Raw genomic sequence first — 19,168 nt, 5'->3', positions numbered from 1 at the left:
CCTCATCTGAGATGGACCGTGGACAGAAATCCACGTGGCAGGCAGGAACAATCACCGGCAGGGTTTCGCATTACAAGTGTTGACGAGCGATTGGAGATGGAAGAAAAGTGTATGCTCGGAGAATTAGCATTCGTTAGCAGTTTCTTAATCACGTTCAGTAAATTCAAATCATTTGGCATTAATTTGGAATATCTGGGTTTAGGTCACGTAAATGTAACCACTAGACGCAACGCATTAAAATGCCTACGATCTTAATTCTAGCTAATGATTGCTTGCCCGCTTGTCGCTCCGAAAGACTGTGGCAAGTGCGTAATTAGACACAATCCGGAGGGTAAATCCAGCACAGGAATAAAGTGAAGCGAAACCCCGCACGCCGACGTCCGCGGCCGCCATCACGTGGAGGATTAGGAATACGACTTAAACTTAATCCTCGAATTAAACGATAATTAACTATGCTTTTTTTTTTTGCCTAACGATGCAACAACAGGGCGAGATAGATTAAATCGGTGCTGATCTGACGTGGCGCGTATTTTTCGGCGCGTGCTTTCCTCCCCGTGCGACAGCGACGGTACTGCCGACGCATCGTCAACAAAACCACGAAAATCGCCCAATGTTGCTACTCGCGCTACGATTGGGGGAGAGAGGTAAGATGGGAGGTCAATCTTTGAGTGATTTAAAAGGTGGGTTTATTTTGTAATTGTATCCGAAGTTTTAGCTTTGGTTGCGCAATTTAATACCCAGGGGAAGGAAGGGCCGCACGAGGTGGGACCGGGCAGCCATGTTTCGCGGGATGGCGAGGAGGTCCCCCGCGTACGGCAGCGCCTCGGTCTTGTCTGCGGCCGAATGGTCCAGGCGCTCGCTCGGACATGGATCGAATGCGAGTGAGAGGGAGGTCCACTTTTACTCTTGCTAAGAAGTGACTTGAAAAGGGCGTACGATTAGTTTGACCAGGAAATAAGGCAATACGGCGTATTGTGTTACGCTTGAAATGATAATTATCATATCGTATGAAATTAAAATGATTTTAAAATACATAATATAAAAACACAAAAAAGTTTTATGGAGCAAACAAAAATAAAAAAATATAATAAATTTAAAATATCATAAGAAATTATGAAAAGATAAAGATCTTTACGGATGAATTACAGATACTTCATAACTGATATTCAACTCCCTATAGTTGAATAGAAATTAGTTTAGTTAACATTATAGTTTCAACTAATTTGATGAGTAAACATGAAGGTCATGTTATCACATAATTTACAAAAGAAATATAAGACATGTTAAAAAAATGTTGTAAATATCAGGTATCCATTTATAAGTTCATTATAATAGAAGATTAGTCCCATCAGAGGTGGTGCGATGCTTGAGACATAGAGCGTTCCATATTAGGTCCTGAGGTTGAAACTTGATGTGTTCGAGCATATCTTCCCTCATGTCTTGACCACTGCACTATTATGACTAGTAATCACTCGTAATTTACCTTCTTCGTGTTAGCCTATAGATGAATTGACGAAGGCACTAGGGGCGAGCGAATAGTCTTTTACCACATTATAACCGAAAATTAATTTTAAAAGATGCATGACTTGTGAAACAAAAAGGTATGTTGAAGATATTTTGATTAAACTAGTCATCGGGCACACGCGTTACATATGTAATATAATATATAAATATGCGTAAATTAGTACCCCAAGGCTCATAAATTGAACTTGGTAAGGGTGCATCAGACTCATGCAGTAGTGCAACACAAGGGCGACACTCGAGAACCAATATGCATAAATTAGTACCCAAGGCTTATAAATTGGACTTGGTAAGGGTGCGTCTGGCCCATGCAATAGTGCAACGGAAGAGTGATGCTCGAGAACCCTAGTAGTTTTTTAATTTATTTTTTATATTAGATATTAAACTGATAAGAACATATACTACACTTGATCTTTACCAAAAGGCTGAAAAAGGTATGCTTTCTAATATCGTCGATCCAAAATATTTATAGAAACTTCTCCACTCGTGACGTTGCCAATCCTAAAATGTGGGACTAAAATGTATATTTTTTATATAAAAAACAACCAGAAAAAATTACTAATAAGTCTTTAAAAAAATAGCGTGAAAAGAAAAAAGACATTAATGTATTCATTTTACACTTCACAAAAATTAATTAGTAAAGGGTCCAATTCTTAATAAAATAATAAGATTAAGAGAGCCAAGTATTGATATAAATGTCAAAATTGGTGTCACCACCTAAAGGGGATGGGAGATTAAGAGAGCCAAGTATGGATATAAATATCAAAATTGGTGCCACCACCTACAGGGGATGGGAAGGCAACAAATATCAAATGTTGGGATAAGAAAAAATATATTATAACTAATTGTGTTATGAGAGTGATAATGTCATTCTTCTTAGTAAATTGTACATAATTCTATATAAATGCAAAATGTATAAGCACAAATGTTTAAACTTATACATGAAACAATTTAGATCATAAATTGTAGTTAGTGTTAGGATTGTTGAAACTAAAAGGAGGGGTGAATAAAATTCTTTCTTCTTTGAGTGTTTGGTTCTACAAAGACAAGTAAATGTGATAAAAATAAAACCAAAATACAATAAACACTATAGTTGAGCGTACAAGGTGTTTATATGGTTTGACAATTCCCGGGATCCTACTTTATGGCTTGTATCGATGAACCAATCTTAGAAAGTCGTTATGTTTTCTCGTTTTAGTTAACTATCGAAGGTGAAGAATCCCCTAATAAGATCACAAGGTTATAAGAGAGAAAGTTTTAATAAATACAAGTGTGAAGACTAGTCGGATAATGGAAGGAGTGGAAATGATGGAGTTAGTGGAACTCGAAACACTTAGATAAAAGAAGTAGTGGAAGGGATGAAGTCAATGGCATAATAGAAGGTGAAAGTAGTGGGGTTAGTGGGAGATCAAGAGGAACATGATCTATCGGAGGGAAGGTTTAATTGTAAGAGAAGACAAAACCCTGGCAGATTCATTTTGGGCAAAGAAGACGAGGTCACTGCCATAGCAACTTCTAAGGAACGAATAAGTGGACTTATTATGCAAATTCTAAATTTTTCAAATGCAATAGTTTTTATTCTCTAAAAATTAATTTGTTTCACTTCTGAATATTTCTGATTATTGATTACTGTTATTTTCATAATTTTGGACACTAGACTAATTATGAACTAAATGGTAGGAATATGTATTCTGAACATGTCTGACTTTTGCAATATTTCTAATCTCCAACCTCTCCTCTAAGAGAGATAATTCTAGAGAGTTGACATCAGTTAAATCATGAGGAACATGATTTAATTTAAGTACCCATGTGAAAAATCTGTGTCTAGATTTTTTTTTTTTGTTATTTTTACTACTCTTTGTAATAATTTCAATATTTGTATTTTATCTCCCGCCTGCTGAGTGATTCCCAAATCACTCACCCCTTTACAAATTGTTTCAGCTAGAGATGAAAGTGGTACCAAGAATGAGATCAAGGATAGGGAGCAAGTCAAGTTCTGGAGACGGTGAACCGGTTCTAATTATGGACAAGAGGACTAGAATTCTGCTACAACTATGAGTTTCTTAATTTAGTTAGGGGAATGCAATTTAATTCATCTAACAATGAAAATGGTGTAATTTTATGTTGAGAATGTAAAGAATGACTTTATGTGGTAATTACTATACTACCGAGGTTGGTTATTTTCGAACTTTGGGTTGAAAGCAATGCCAATGTTAATCCCAAATCAGTTCCCGGCCCTAGGGCATGACATTTAAGTGGTATCAGAGTCAGGTTCTTTTTTCCTAATCGAATAGAACTTCTGTTGAGAAGAAAAGAAACTCTGACTTAAAACGACTCAATCTGATTTCGTAATTTAACCAAGTTGGATTAATCAATTGAAACACATGCATGTTAACTAGATTTTATCCATTTTGTTTTGTTTAATTTTAGTTAATTAATTTTTTTTTTCTTTCTTTCCAATGTGTCATGGGATGTTAACGTTGTGAAATCCTTAAAGAGTCACACACACACGCGCGCGCACGCACACACACACACGTATGGGATATATTAAATACTCGAACCATTTGCCAATCTAGGCAGAGACATTACCTTGACGTGTTAGGTATAGGACAATGGTCAATGCAGCTAATGTAACCAGACAGTTAGTGAGAGAGAGGTCAAGGACTAAAAATAGCCTTAGAGTATGAACGACGGGAGAAGATTGAATTGCAGGGATTAGCAGACCACCTCCGAGCGGATGTGACACAACTTGCCTTTTATTACCGTGCCACAAAGAAACAACTTAAAGATGCACTAGAAGAATTACGAGAGGCCCAAGACATAATTTGAGGACTCACTGCTCGGAAAAATTCACTATTGGAGCAAAAACAAATCCTGCAACAACAGATGGATTATATCCAACAGGAATACGATGGGTACTATAATTAGATGGAGAACTAGGTGTTAGAACTGCAAGGTGAATTAAACTCCTCGGTGATCAAAACACGGTCTTACTTGAAGCTATTGAACAGTAACAAGGAGAAGACAATAATAGGGAAGAGGAAGAGAGCCTCGAAAAGGATGGAAGATGAGGAGTAGGAGACGAGGAAATAATAGACAAGGCAACAGTCAACTGGGAGTTAGAATAAAGTGCTTCATTATGTTATGTTATGTGTTTATTGGTTAAAATCATTTAAAATGATTTTCTCTACTCTGTCATTGCATTAAGTTACACATCCCAACATCTATTCTTAAAATATCATGATCTTATAGAAAATGGCACCACAAGCAAATCATAACCACGCTACGCCTTTCCAAGAGATAATAACAACAAAGCAGGTGGTTAGGTGGTAGTGAACAACCACCACCAAGATCACCAAACGACAACGAAATAGGTGGTAGTGAACAATCACCACCCAGAGCACAAGGATTAAGTCATGAGGACCTAGTGGCTATAGCAACAATAGTGGTGACCACACTTCAAGGGTTGGTAAACCCAACCCCTAACCAACCACCACCATTGGTCCCTCAGCCCAATGGGACTAAACACCATTATGAGTCCCTTCGAAGGGTAAAAGTTCCAAGCTTCGATGGGAACTCAAACCTGGAGGTGGGACAAAACTGGTTGAAGAAGATAGAGAATCATCTTCGATTGCTAGAGGTTCCCTAAGAAATTAAACTAGAGGTGATAATCCCATTCCTAGTGGATAAAGTTGTAAAGTGGTGGGAAGCGTTGTACCTCCCATGTCAGAAAGGGGATCAATCACATGGCAGAAGTTTCAGAAAGCCTTTTTGAGGTAATATTTCCCAACGGTCATGCGACTTTAGAAGCTGACTGAATTCGACAATCTCACTCAAGCTCTAGATTGTCAGTAGTAGAATATTCATCCAAATTCCATGCACTATGAACCTATTCCCTAGCAATCATGGAAGATGAGACATTAAAACTTTATCATTTTTAGAGGGGCCAGAATAGCAGAATTCAGTCGGCTCTTGCTGTCTTTGAGCTAAGGGATTTTAAAGATATAATGGGGGCAACAATCTACGCTGAAATGGATATCAAGCGAAGAGAAAAGAAAAACAAATTGAAAAGACTCCACACGAGTCAAGGCTCCTCCAGCAATGGTCAAATGTTTATAAAGTCAAATCTTTCAGCCCACCAACCCAGAGGACATGCACCCCCTCGGACCAACCAGGAGGCCAAGTCATGACCCACTTATGGAATTGCACACCCTAGAAAGTGTCGCAAGAAAGTAGGAGTGTGCTTTCGATGCAGACAAGAGGGATATTATATCGCTCAATGCTCTTATCCGGAGCGAAAGGGTGGAGGTGCAAGTAAGGATACAGGTACGAGGGTTAAGGGAGATAACAAAGTAATCGCAAATGCTCGTGTATATAATATAACCTAGGAAGAAGCAGAAGTAGCTAATGATGTTGTGGCAGGTACCATTCTAATCAACAATCTACCTACTTATGCATTATTTGATTGTAGTGCCACATACTCATTTATCTCTAAGAGATTTGCAAAGAAAATAGGGGCCAAATCAAAAAACTTAGAAGAACCTTATAAGGTAGTGACACCATCAAATAAAACCCTAGAAGCACACACGCTATATAGGAGTTGTAGTACCTAAATAACAAATCAAGAGTTTAGGATCGATCTGATCCAACTCAACATAGTGGATTTCAATGTGATCTTTGGGATGGATTTGTTGGGTGCTACTAGGAATTTCGTTCTGTTTCCCTTGTATAAAAATTTGTACAAGCACAGAACTTTTCCTAGCAACCTATGTGTTCTTAAATTTGAATTGGAAATGAAACTTAATATTTTTACTCCAAGTTCAAACCATGTGTTCTTCATAAGTTAAACTTGGATTGGAAACAAAACTTAACATTTTTACTCCATGTTCAACTCATGTGTTCTTCAAAAGTTAAACCATATTACAGAAGTTGATTAAATATTTATTTCAAGGATTGGCTTCCAGGTTGTTGGCGAGGCACTCGACCTTCTTGGTTATGAGATCATCCACCACTTTCTAGACAAAGCCTTTCAAAAAAATTGAATATTTAAACTCCTCACAGTAAACCCTAGGTTTAACTAAAGAGACCTCAATCGAAGACAAGATCGAAATACAAAATCGAAGCACAAGATCGAAACACAAAATCAAAGCACAAAATCGAAACACAAAATCGCTAGCCTCTTGTGTTGGTATTTCAGGATCCATACAAAGAAAAACTAAACTAGTTCGCAGCAGAATAAAGAACTAGTTATACTTTTCTTTGTAGCTAAAGACCTCTTTGATCTTCTGCTGTATTCCTCTCCTCTTCTTGGACGTCGTGTGGGCGATGATCTACCGAGACGAAAACACCCGACCTTCTCCTTCCTTTCCAAACTTTCGGCCACCAAAGAACACAAAGTGAAGAGGTCTTCTTCTTCTTCTTCTCCTCCAAGCAACCGACCACCAAGGTAGAGTCTTCTCCAAAGGGGCACTGTCCCTAATGAAGAAGAAAGGATGGATGCCGCCGGCCTTTAGGGAAAGAAGACAATAGAAGAGGATAGAAGAAGGGTCGGCCATACAAGAGAATAAAAGAGGAGCCTTAGGTTGTGTTGTTGTTTTTGGGCACCTCCCTCCTCCTCTTTTATAATCTTTGCTAGCGGCCAATAAGGAAAGTTTTTAATAAAATTTCTTTTTATTTGCTATTGTAGATGGTTACAAAAAAAAGAAAGATTTTAAAAAAAATTAAAATCTCTCTTTTAAACCATTGTAAATAGCTATAAAAGGAAAGATTATAACAAAATTTTGTTTTAAATAAAATCTTCCTTTTCTCTTCTTGTATGGCCGACCCCATGCTTGGGCACCAAGCATGGCTTGGCTGACCCACATCTTGGGCACCAAGAGGGCTTGGCCGGCCCCTTGCTTAGGCACCAAGCAAGGATGTGGCCGACCCCCTCATTTGGGTAAGAAGGAAAATCAAAACGGGTGAACGCGAGGCTATATAGAGGCAACAGTAGGGACCGAGAGAAGGAATTGGTTTTGGCCTCCTGATGAGCTTCAGCTTCCGGTGTTCAACCCGAACACCCAACTCAAGTTCATCAATAATAACTCATACCACTAAAGAGTTATTATTGAACTACCGCACCAATCCCATATTACATTATGGGCTCCTTCTTATCATGAGTGCATTAATCTCCATGTGTTTAAGATATCGAATGTCCATTAATTAAATAAGTTACTGACAACTCACTTAATTAATATCTAGCTTTAAGAGTAGTACCACTCAACTTCATTGTCATGTTGGACTAAGTCCACCTGTAGGATTTACATGACAATCCTTATGAACTCATCAAGGGGACATCATCAACCTAGATAACTAGGACACGGTTTCCTTCTAAAATCAACAACACACCATATAAATAATATTAGTTCTTAACTTATCGGGCCTATTGATTTAACGAATAAATCTCACCTATTGATAAATTAAAAAAATAAATACTAAGTATATGTGCTTGTTATTATATCGGGATTAAGAGTATGTATATCCATAATAACAGAGGTTATGTTATTTTATACAGTTAGTATAAAAGGAACAATCTCAAATGGTCCTGCTTAATACACACATAGTATACTAGTGTAATTTTATAGTCAAGATAAACTAGTAGCAAATTACACTACAACCATTCCAATGGTTTGTCCAAACCATCTTGGTTGTGAGCTACTATTTATAATTTATAAGGAACTGATAATATGTTCTTCTGTGTGACACCACACACCATGTTATCTACAATATAAATTAAATGGACAACTATATTTTACTAAATGTAGACATTTGATAAATGTGATTCTCATTTCAAAATAAATGTTCATACAAAAAAGCTAGGTTTTTAGTATACATCCTAACAGGATTGATTAGCAAAAAACCACACATTGATGCATTGTCATATAAAGACCGACTGGTTCCAAACCCCAGATCAAGAAGAGATCATGTTCCTTAGTAAAGTTAAGGAGCAAAAATCTCTCTTATCCGCTTCTCAAACTTGGAAAGCCATAAAATGTGGGGATGAAGTATACCTTGCAATGATAAGCGAGATCAAGGAAGACTCCGAGTTAAGACTAGAATATATATCGATAGTAAGGGAATTTCTAGATGTTTTTTCAGAGGAACTTCTAGGAGCAACTCTGAATTGAGAAATTGAATTCGAGGTCAATTTAGTTTCGAACGCCACACCTATTTCAAAAGCTCCATACTAAATAGCCCTAGCGGAACTCAAGCAACTTAGGGAATAACTCCAAGAACTACTAGATAAGAAGCAGATAAGGCGAAGTACATCACCATGTGGAGCACCAATGTTATTCATAAAGAAAAAGGACGACAGCATGCGATTGTGCATCAATTATAGGGAGTTAAATAAGATCACCATCAAGAACAAATACCCTCTACCAAGAATTGATGATATGTTTGTTAGTATTAGCCCTAAGAGTCAATTATGAGATGATTAGGCTTATTAGGTTAATAACTTATTGGGTTAATGATTAATCCAATATACTAAATCCAATCCATTAAGAGGATAATATAGATTAATAGAGATTAATTGGTATCATTATTGAAAGAAGACCAAAAGGCAAAGACTCTTAGTATTTCTTGAGACTCTTGGTATTCCTTGAAGAATATAAAAGGTCTTTTGAGCTCATTTTTCATGAAAGACTCTTGATCTTCTAGTCTTCTTCCTCCACTTCCTTTGACCGAATTCTCTCTTGGCCGAACCATCTCTTGTGGCTAGCACCACGAAGGTGGTTCTTCTCTAAATCATGAGTTTATGAGATAGATAGAACATGTTGGTGTGGATATCGTAGAGGCACAACCACTTGATTATGCTGAGATCTACCGAGGATAAAGTTATATCAGGAGTTCGTGTTTACTCAACAAAGGTATAACTCTCATCACAACTAGTATACTATTTCCTTCGCAAAACATTACTACAACTTAGTATACGTCTTTGCAAGTGACTTATAATTCGTTGTTGAAATCATAGTAAAGTATATGTTATAGATCTATTGTGAATGTTATATGACATGGGCATGATTATGACCCTTTACCCCGATATAATTATGTGTGTATGTTGTAATTCATAATACGACATGCATGTCATTCCTTCATCTTTTTCATTCTTGTTGTAAATTTAGACTACCCTTGAATGCAAATCGAGATTTCTTTAGATTTTGTAATGTACAAATTAGAAAAGAACTAGTCTACTGGATGATGGTGAAAAAGGCAGAAGGATAACAACACACGATGATTAAGAAAGTACTTGGAGAATATGCTTTTACCTAGAATAACCTTTCGATCTTCTCATTGGCTTGAGAAGATCGTAGTAGATGGGGTCATAACCATGCCACGTTATATTTAGCATATATATTGATGTATGCCATGATATGACATGATTGTGTGCGATACATGTATGGTTTAATAGAAATTAGGCCCTTTTCATATGCCTACCAAAGTTTTATACTCACTACTATCTCAATCAATTGTAGTTAGGTTTTGCCAAAGTAAAGTGACTCAATTTATCTTGGTAGAGTGTGATAGGACAGTTGTGATATCTGACCATTGAACTTTGGGTGTGACTTAATGAAGTTACCTCAATTGGATTAAGAACTTAGAGGCATATCTCATACGATGTGATTCAAATTATACTAGTTTTGGGCAATTAGGTAATGCTAACTCAAGATGAGTTATAATATGGATTTCATAAGATAGATAATCGAACAAATAGTCTTGTTCACCTAACTATACAAGAGTTACATATGATGTAATTAGTAAATGTTGTTTATCTAAATTATACAAGTCGTAGGCGATTAACCAAAGTTAACTCAGGATGAGGTATAATATAGATCTTATCCAATTGGTACACATTGTCTACCTAATTTATACAAGTCTTAGCTGATTAGCTAAAGCTAACTCAAGATGAGATATAATATAGATCTTGTCCCACTTAAATATTATTGCTTGCGGGTCTGGAGAGAGTAGTGTGGTTAAACTCTGGTTGTCCACATCCCATGGCTTGCTCCTAACAAGCTTTATAATTTAGTGAGAGCATCATTTAATTAAAGGCCTAATTAAATGATTGAAATATAGTACTTATTTTTGTAAGTACCCTGAGATAGTTTTGATGTGGTCAACCGAGTTAAATTAGGTCTCGTGTGTGTTTGATGCCTTGTGTCTAAGTGTGTAGGAACTTAGGAGCGCAAGACGTCGAGCAGAAGACACGGCGGACGAGAAGGATGGCACGGGAATTGAGTCGATGGGTTTAGTGCATCCGAGGGACAAGGAGCTGCGGAAGAGTACATCGATGGATGAGAAGGACATGCGTGATGTTCGAGAGACGAGAAGTCGAGGAGAAAGCCTGCTCGAAGAGAAGGTCGGAGTTGGGTTCGGGTGAGCTTAACTCTAGATAATTGAAGCATCACCCACATGAAGAAGATAAAGCAACTTCAGGGCTTCATAAGCTGGAAGCTTGCTCGCTGCCTTGTGGAAGGCACCTTCCATGGGCTAGAAGGTGCCTTCAATGCCTCATAGAAGGTGTCTTCTAGCCTATGAAAGGTGCCTTCCCTAACCGTTATTCTGAGGGTAAAGTTTTATCCTTGATGGATAAAATCTATCCGATGGAAGGCGCCTTAGGCCACTTTTAAGGCGCCTTCAAGCCGTGGATAATATTTTTCAAGGGTTATAAAAAGATCCCTGAACCTAGGAAATAAAGAATAACTTCTATATTAATTCCTAGCATATTTTTGAGTATTCAACGAGTATAAGAGGCTTTTCTGCCTTCAATGAAGGAGACTTTTTAGTACTTTCATTTACCTTGGATTAACAATCTCCTACGTTGTAACCAAGTAATTTCCGCCTCCTTTTATTTTATTAATTGTTCTAATCTGAGTTGAAAGATCAAGAAAGGGTTAATTTTATTTTTGTAGGTAATTCACCCCCCTCTTGCCGGTCGCACCGGGACCAATAAGTGGCCCTTGTGGAATTTAAAATACCAATTTAAGCTTTTATAATTTCTTGAATTATTTGGATTAACACATGAAAAAAAAATTTCAATTCAGTCCTTCAATTTTTTTTTCATCCTTTAGTTTTTCATACTTTTCTAAGGAACATGAGTGTGCTAAAATTTCTTTCAGGTCTAAAATTTCCTTTTTTAAATTATTATTTTTTATTTTAATTTGCATAATGATTTAGATATAGATTTAATACTTTCTTAAAGTTGATTTGGAGGAAGTAAGCATAGCTCACTTATCATGTCAGCTTCAGAGTTTGATTCTCCCCCTTCACTGGTGCTTTCTTCTAAAGTGGCTCCCCCTTCGTCGATACTCACCTCTTGGTGACTTGCCATCAGTGCTAGTCTCACATGATCTTTTTTAGTCCACTGGTACTCTTCTTTTTTGACTCCTTGTTGGTCCTTGGGGGAAGACACCTTAGACCACTTTAAAGGCACCTTCAAGCTACAGATAACATTTTCTAGGGGTTATAAAAAGACCCCTAGACATAGGAAATAAAGAGCAACTCTGTATTCATTCCTAGCATATTTTTGAGCATTCAACGAGTATAAGAGGCTTCTCCACCTTTAACGAAGGAGACTTTTTAGTGCTTTTATTTATCTTGGATTAACAACCACTTAGGTGTTGGTGCGGTTAGCACTAACGGTCTAACTCAGGTTTTGATGAATGATAAATCAAGTTAAGTTAGGTTTGTCGTTATCTAACACTCTGAACGAGTGTGCAGGCTAAGTCCAGACAGGTCGACGGGCTGACCGGATGTCTGACACGAAGTCCAAGTGGGTCGATGGGCTGACCGGACGCTTGGCGAGAAGTCCAAGCGGGGCGACGGGCTGACCGGACGCTTGGCATGAAGTCCAAATGGGTCGAAGAGCTGACCGAACATTTGGCACGAAGTCCAGCTAGGTCGACGGGCTGACCGGATAGCTGGCGAGAAGTCCAGACGGGTCGAAGGGCTGACCGGACGTCTGGCAGGTGAGTAAAGGTAAGTCACTAGAAGGGAGTGACTGTGAGGACGCGTTCCCGGGAAGGGAACATTAGGCGTCGATCTGGCTTAGATCCATTTCGGATATCTAAGTCGAGATCGTGACTAGATTCCGGTCTCGGAAAGACAAAATCTAAGTCATACTTTTTATATTGAACTTATAAACTGTGCTAACACTTTGTTTTGCAGGATATACATTATCTATTTGTCTCAGACTAATGTTGTCTTGCAGGAAAGATGTTCCCTGGAGAAAGGTGGTCCAGGTGAATTTTATCCTGATTGCGGCGTGGACACATGGAGCTCGCTGGTTGGACCTGCTACGTCACACCAGGGCGCTCGGAAGGGATCCGGGACGCCCCGAGCCTCATATAAAAGAAGGGGCAGGGGTGGAGCCTCAACAACAACTCAGAACGAACTGAAACCTGCTCTCCTGCACTCTTACAACGCTGCGAAAGATCTCCGATAAAGCTCTGGCCGCCTCTTCTTATTTTCTATTATCGGTATTTCTTGTTCTAGCTTTTCTATACTTAAACTCTGTAATTGAATCTTCGAATTACTAGTGGATTGCCCAACGAAAAGCACCCTTGTGTGCGGGCCTTGGAGTAGGAGTCACCAAAGGCTCCGAACCAAGTAAAATTGGTTCTTGTGTTAGCATTGTTTCAATTTCGTCTTTTCCGCTGCACTTACTCTCGACGAATTTTTATAATCGATATTCACCCCCCTCTATCGAACGTCTACGATCCAACAAGTGGTATCAGAGCAGGTACCGCTCTGATTTGGTGCAACCACCAATCAGGCAAGGGGGTGATTTGTTTTTAAAATTCTTTTTTCTTATTTTCATATTTCAGTTTTTTTCGTAAAATTCTAAATTGGTACAATTACCTTTTTGGAAATCTCCTTCCGTCGTAATTACATCTAAATTGGTGCAACATCAATTTAGTTATTTTTTTTTAATTTTCTTGCACTACTAATCCAAGACCAAGTCTTGGAACCTCTATATTTGTTTTTGTTTGTGCAGATTAAAAATGTCACAGATCGAGGGCTTCAGCACAGTGCGACCTCCCCTTTTCAACGGGGATGATTTCCCGTACTGGAAGAAGCGGATGGAAGTATATCTCAAGACAGATTTCGACCAGTGGCTGAGCGTCACAAGAGCCTACAAAATACCAGTAGACAACTCCGGGAATCTACTGGATCCTGAAGAATGGACAACAGACTTAAAGAAGAAGGCATCAACAGAGAACAAGGCAATCAACACATTACAGTGCGGATTAACAAGAGAAGAACCGAACCGGGTTGGACCACATAAAAATGCTAAAAAGTTGTGGGACAAATTGATCGAGCTGCACGAAGGAACGAGCGACGCTAAGGTAACGAAACGAGACTTGCTTCTAAATAGAATATTTAACATAAAAATGCAGGAAGGGGAAACGGCCAGCCAACTTCACGCAAGAATCAAAGATATTCTCAACGGACTCCACGCAATAGGACACCAAATGGAGAACCGGGACTTAATAAGGTATGCCTTAAACTCTTTTCCACGCAACAGCTTGTGAGCATCTGTCGTAGATGCCTACAAGATCTCTAAAAATTTATCAAAATTAAAACTAGATGAGCTTTTCTGTGAATTAGAACTGCATGAGCAAACTAACGCCGGGGTCGAGAAAGGTGTAGCTTTATTTGCAGGTTCCTCAAAAGAAAAGAAGAACAAGTCTGAACCTGAAGAAGATTCTGACCAGAACTCTGAAGATGAAGAATACCTGGTGAACCTGGTAAGGAAAATGTTCACCAGGAAGAAAAGAAGCTTTAGCAAGAAGGATCTTCAAAAGATCAATTCTCCAACCGAATCGAGGAGTGTGACGTGCTTCGGATGCAACAAGAAGGGCCACTACAAGAATGAGTGCTCGAGATTGAAGATCGACAAACCGAAGTCAACCAAAAAGAAGGTCCTCAAAGCGACGTGGGACTCCTCCTCCTCGGAAGAATCGAAAGCAGAAGATCAGAAGCACTAGAGACACCTCGCGCTGATGGCCCTCGAAGCAGAGTCGGAAGACGAATCGGAAGACGGGTCCGACCCCGAATCGAGCCACGAGTCTGTACTCGTTTCCGAAGGTTTCGAAGAGGTATTCCTAACCTTAAACCGAAAGTTTTTTAAAATTATTTCATGCTTAAATAATAAGTTAGTTAAATTAGAAAATGAAAACAAATTGCTCCTCGAGGAAAATCAAATCCTCAAGGAACAAGTTGTAAATAATAAACCAATTCAAGATCTAACACTTGAGGAGGAGAATTCATCATTAAAATTAGATATTAATAATTTAAAAAATATGTTAGAAAAATTCACTACCAGATCAAAAAATTTAGACTTAATTCTAAATAATCAAAAAGCATGTTATAATAAAACCGGACTCAGATATAAGTCGAACTCAAATAAAACTTTTAAATCATTGATAACCCAATACAAACCAACAAATAAAGCCTGGGTTCCGAAAGCGTGTTTAACCATGCAAATAGAACCTAACCAATATTATATCCCTAAAGATAAAATATATTACGTAAAGTCAAATAAACCAAATCGAAAACCAGAACACAAACCCAAACAAAAAAATTTAAAATCTAAACATATTAGAACTCAACAAAATTTAAACTATCACCACGTGAAATATAATTATAAAAGAAATAGACATAAACCAAGAACTAAAAATTAAATTAATGGGCATTAATTCAGGGGGAGGCTCCAGAATAGCTGACACCTCCAAAACTAACCTACCCGGCAGGGTAACCCTAACCAACCTGCCCGACAGAGTAATTAGGATTAGTTAAAAAGGGTTCAAGTTTAACTTGAAAAATGGTACTGGTGAAATTTTGGATGATAGTACGTTAGAGAAGCTTAGTCTATGCATGTCTAGGAAGATATGGCTTCGACCTGGTGCATTTGGCTAAGTGGAACTGACCGAAGCTACCCTTTATGGATCCTAACCAGTTAGACCAAGGTTTTGTACTAAGTCCAGTGGATAGGACTATTTGGAAAACCTCGAAGACATGGTTACTTTAATGATGCCCAAGTGACTCACCATAACCCAGAAGTTTATTCAGAGAACGCCTATTTGTTGAACCCAAAGCTAAACCTGAATCTAACACAAGTTAAAAACAAACCCTAAAATTGAACCTAATTCATCTCACAAAATTATAGGATTCCCTGATTGAAAACATAGATCGGGTGAGATGACTAAGAACTTTAAATTTAAATTTAAATTAAAATTAAAATAAAAATAAAAATAAAAATAAAAAAAATAAAAATAAAATTAATTTAACTTTAAAATTAAATTAAAATAAAATAAAATAAATTAAATTAAATTAAAATTAAAATTAATCGTAAATTCTTTTTAAATTAGTTTTAAAAAATTAAACTTAATTTTTTTAACCTAAAAAATTTATTTTAAAAGTTAAAACTTAAATTTTTTTAACTTAAAAATATTTTAAAAATTAAACTTAAATTTTCTTAACTTAAAAATTTATTTTAAAATGTAAGTTTTTTTAAATTAAAACCTAATTTTTTTTTAACTTAAAAATTTATTTTAAAAATTAAAACTGAAAATTTTTTTAATTAAAACTTAAATTTTTTTTACTTAAAAATTATTTTAAAAAATTAAACTTAAATTTTCTTAACTTAAAAATTTATTTTAAAAACTAAAACTTAATTTTTTTTTAAAATTAAAACTTAATTTTTTTTTAACTTAAAATTTTATTATTATTTTTTAAATTATTTTAATAATTCAACTTACTTTTATCAAAAATGACTATAAGTCCAATAGTTAGACTAACCCCAATTCCTACCTATTGTAGGAAACTAAGTAAATTTTGGATAGTGGTTGCTCCAAACATATGATTGGAGATCACACAAAATTCACTCAACTCACCTACAAAAGCCTAGAAACAATTGCCTTTGGGAACAACGACAAACTCAAGGTAATTGGTATAGGTAATATCGAACTAAAAATTGACTTTATTATTACAAATATTTTACTTGTTGAAAATTTCAAGTATAATCTTTTAAGTATCAGTCAACTGTGTAATACTAGGTATAAAGTTAGGTTTTTATCTACAGAATGTTTAATCAAACACCTAGACAACCCTAACATAAGCCTAAAAAGGTTTAGAAAAGACAATATCTATGCAATCAACTTAACCACTTCTTCAATTAAGTGTCACCTAACACAAAAAGAAGAAACCTGGTTATGACATAGAAGGATGTCACACACAAATTTTAGAAATATAAGCAGACTAAATGGATTAGTTAGAGGTCTACCAAAATTACCTAACCTAGATTCAACCATATGTAATGCCTGTCAACAAGGTAAACAGACAAAATTCACTCACAAACCAACTAATCAATCACAAACCAACTCAATTTTAGAACTGTTACACTTAGACCTATTTGACTCCCATGGAGTCAAATCAATAAATGGAAGCCTATATTGTCTAGTAATAATAGATGACTATTCTAGGTTCACTTGGGTAAAATTTTTAAAAAATAAGGATGAAACTTTTGAAATTTTTACAAACTTTTGTAAACAAGTTGAAAATGAAAAAGACCTTAAAATTAAAATAATTAGAAGTGATAATGGGGGAGAATTTAAAAATCATAACTTTAACAAATTCTGTCTTGAAAATGGCTACCATCACGAATTTTCATGCCCTAAAACCCCCCAACAAAATGGGATTATAGAAAAAAAAAATAGAACCTTACTTGAAGCCTCTAGAACGATGTTAAATGAATACAACTTACCTAAATATTTTTGGGCAGAAGTTGTTAGTACAGCTTGCTATGTACAAAATAGAACAACACTAAATAAAACCCATAACAAAACATGTTTCGAAGTTTATTATAATAAACAACCCAATATAAAATACTTTAAAGTATTTGGGTGCCTAGCTTTCATCTTAAACACAAGAGAACACTTAGGAAAATCCACCTCTAAAGTTGAAAATGGAATCTTCTTAGGCTACTCCCTAAATAGTAGAGGCTACAGAATTTATAATAAGGTTACCTTAAGAATTGAAGAAACTACTAATATGAAATTTGAAGAATCCAAACAAAACCTAGAACAAACACAACTTCAACCAATTGAATTTGTTCAAGAAAATAATAACTCTGAAGGAACCAACCAAATTCTAAATCATGAAGAAGAAGAACAACCTTAGAAGAGTCAACCCCCTAGAACTATAAGAGTCAACCCAAATCACCCAACTGATCAAATAATAGGTGACCCAGATCTTAGGGTTCAAACTAGATCATCCTTTAGAAATCCAAGTCAAATATCTTTAATCTCAAAAATTGAACCCAAAACCATGGCCGAATCACTACTTGACCCAGACTGGGTCATAGCTATGCAAGAAGAATTAGCTCAATTTGAGCGTAATGAAGTTTGGGAGTTGGTACCACCACCCAAGAATAAGAAAATAATAGAAACAAAATGTGTATTTAGAAACAAATTAAGTGAAACTGGAGAAATTACTAGAAATAAGGCCAGGCTAGTTGCTAAGGGGTTTAGTCAAGTAGAAGGACTTGACTATGATGAAACATATGCCCCAGTGGCTAGACTAGAGTCCATTAGGATGTTACTAAGTTATGCAGCACATAAAGGGTTTAGACTATACCAAATGGATGTTAAGTCAACATTCTTAAATGGACTTATAAAAGAAGAAGTCTACGTAGGACAACCACCTGGGTTTGAGAGTCTAGAACACCTTGATTATGTCTATAAATTGAAGAAAGCCTTAGATGGACTCAAGCAAGCACCTAGGGCTTGGTATGAAAGACTAACTTCTTACCTAATCTCTAAAGGGTTTAACCAAGGTCAAATTGACCCAACCTTATTTGTCAAATTAATAAAAGAAGATATTTTTATAACATAAATTTATGTAGATGATATAATCTTTGGCTCAACAAATTTAGAATTCTTAGATGAATTTACAAGTTTAATGGAACACGAGTTTGAAATAAGTCTGGTAGGCAAATTAACCTACTTTTTAGGATTACAAATCAAACAGATAAATGAAGGTAACTACATTTATCAACAAAAATATACTAAGGAATTACTTAAAAAATTTAGAATGGAAAACACCAAAGAGATAAAAACACCTATGGCAGTAAACACAATCCTAGATGATGATCCAAATAGAAAACCAGTTGATTTAAAATACTATAGGAGTGTCATAGGTAGCCTACTATACTTAACTGTAAGTCGACCAGATATCTTATTTGCAGTTAGTATGTGTGGTAGATACCAAACCTGTGCTAAAGAATCTCATTTGACTCAAGTCAAAAGAATCTTTAGATACCTTAAAGGAACAACAAATGTAGGTATTTGGTATCCTAGGACTAATAATTTTGAATTAATAGGGTACTCTGACTCAGATTATGCTGGATGCAAATTAGACCACAAAAGCACAAGTGGCGGATGTCAATTACTGGGTCCATCACTTGTCAGCTGGTTTAGTAGAAAGCAACATTGTGTTGCCCTATCCACAATTGAGTCAGAATATATAGCAATAGGAGAGTGCGTTGCACAATTATTATGGATGATGCACACCCTAAAAGATTTTAACTTAAACCTTACAAATGTCA

The 19,168-nt window shown here is 36.4% G+C and overlaps 1 pseudogene; it reads right to left on the bottom strand.

Annotated features, from left to right (window-relative positions):
• Positions 1-1,713: 1,713 nt before the first annotated feature.
• LOC122028328 lies at positions 1,714-1,959 on the bottom strand (annotated as a pseudogene).
• Positions 1,960-19,168: the final 17,209 nt, after the last annotated feature.

This window comes from Zingiber officinale, chromosome 10A (assembly GCF_018446385.1).
Source record: "Zingiber officinale cultivar Zhangliang chromosome 10A, Zo_v1.1, whole genome shotgun sequence".
In the NCBI taxonomy this organism is placed as follows: domain Eukaryota; kingdom Viridiplantae; phylum Streptophyta; class Magnoliopsida; order Zingiberales; family Zingiberaceae; genus Zingiber; species Zingiber officinale.
The sequence above is the reverse complement of the archived record's forward strand: the minus strand, read 5'-3'. Positions and strand labels throughout refer to the sequence as shown.